The 1,753-nt window shown below is 33.7% G+C and overlaps 1 pseudogene; it reads right to left on the reverse strand.

Moving 5' to 3' along the window:
* Positions 1 to 1,136: 1,136 nt before the first annotated feature.
* On the reverse strand, positions 1,137 to 1,233 carry LOC122098197 (annotated as a pseudogene).
* Positions 1,234 to 1,753: the final 520 nt, after the last annotated feature.

Here is a 1,753-nt window from a genome sequence, read left to right on the forward strand (position 1 = left end):
TACTGCTTGAGCCACAGTACACTTCCCCAAACTAAAGGACTCTTGACAACCTTATATCTTGCTGTTGAGAATTGAGATAGCAAAGATACGCTGGATCGCCTTCTGTTGAACCATTATATAAATACAGGCCTGAAGAACAACATAGAAGAAAATGTATTTGATATTGCCAAAAGGATAAGTACGTATCACTACCTCTATGAAGTTGTGAAAGGCAGTACAAATTGTTCACCGAAGTCTTAATGGTCGGGTTAAGTTTCTTAAATTTCAAAAATGCAAGTCCATCTTTTGTGTCCCTACAAAATATTTTCACAATCAAAATAAGAGCAATATCTTTTTTTTTGGTCAGTCATGGGGCTTGAACTCTGGGCCTGGGAGCTATCCCTGTGCTGTTCAGCTCAAGGTGAGCCCTCTACCACTTGAGACACAGCTCCACTTCCAGTTTTCTAGTGGTTTAGAGATAAGAGTACCACAGACTTTCCTTCCCAGGCTCAGATCTCAGCCTCCTGTGTAGCTAGGATTATAGGCATGAACCACCAATGCCCGGAAGCACCAATATTTTACTGTAAAAATTCATGGATTCCGCGGAATTCTTCCAAGTGAATTGCCTGCGTTGTATGGAAAAATGTATTCAATAGTTTTTGTAAACATGTATAATGATTTCTTCAGAGTTTGTGATTTTTTAATAAGAAATAATTTTAATTTACCTGTTAAAATGAGTAGTACAGAAACTAAAATATTTCTGGTGCTTGTCTGAAAAAGTATATTTTAAAATATTCTATATTGTGTGTTTGCATAATGTTCATAATTTATTTTCTCCTAGATATACTTTGAGTTCTATATTATTTTATAATATATAGGTTCATTAATGTGTCCTTTCCGATTGCATTCCATATAGAAACAGTTTGATCCCTTTTTTTCTAGGTCTTAATATTATTTTTCTTTGGGATAAAATGACAATGTTGTCTAATTTGAAAAATTTTGTAAAGTTTATGCTATGTAAACGCCTTTCTGAGGGGAAGATTTAATACACTGATGTCAAACTAAATTTAATTATATGAATTACATGTATTGTTACACGTGTAATTTTGTAATCAACTTTTTAATCACTTTTTTTCATTTCTTGCATCTGAAGAATGAAAAATATGGAATACTTTTCAAATTTCCATATTATCCTTGTGCAAGTGCCATGTTAATCTCTGTATTGTAATTTGAGTATACGTGCTGCTGAAGCATGTAGTATCCTCTAAATTTAATAGTTAATGATGGAATCATTATACAGGCTTATATCTATGGGTGCCTACTTGTAACAAGGAAACCTTATTGTTTCTAACAATGCTATCGATCTTATTCCCCTAAAATTCTGTGAATAGTGGAAAAAATTATATTGATTAGTCGATTGCTCACATTTGCAAACTTTTTTTGTCAATGAGTATCTTAAGTCTTTTTATTTGGAATTTGATCATACTCTCAATTATTTATAGATAGGTCCAAAGGTGATGGCTTTTTCAAGTACTTATTTATCCAGCTTTGTGGACCTAATGGATTCAAATTAAGCGTTGCTTAAGAGCTACTTCTAAACTTCTTCAGCTGACATTTTCCCAAATGACGTGTTACTGGAACAAATGTCTACCTGAGCCTTTACCCTTCTTCCATGTGGGAACAGACCAACCAGAATACCTTACCCTGACACCAAAGATTTTCTTACTAGAACAAAACTAATCTTGGTTACAAGAGATCATAGAGAGATGAACCG

The sequence above is a fragment of the Dipodomys spectabilis genome, unplaced genomic scaffold, assembly GCF_019054845.1.
Source record: "Dipodomys spectabilis isolate Male_0828 unplaced genomic scaffold, ASM1905484v1 ptg000463l, whole genome shotgun sequence".
In the NCBI taxonomy this organism is placed as follows: domain Eukaryota; kingdom Metazoa; phylum Chordata; class Mammalia; order Rodentia; family Heteromyidae; genus Dipodomys; species Dipodomys spectabilis.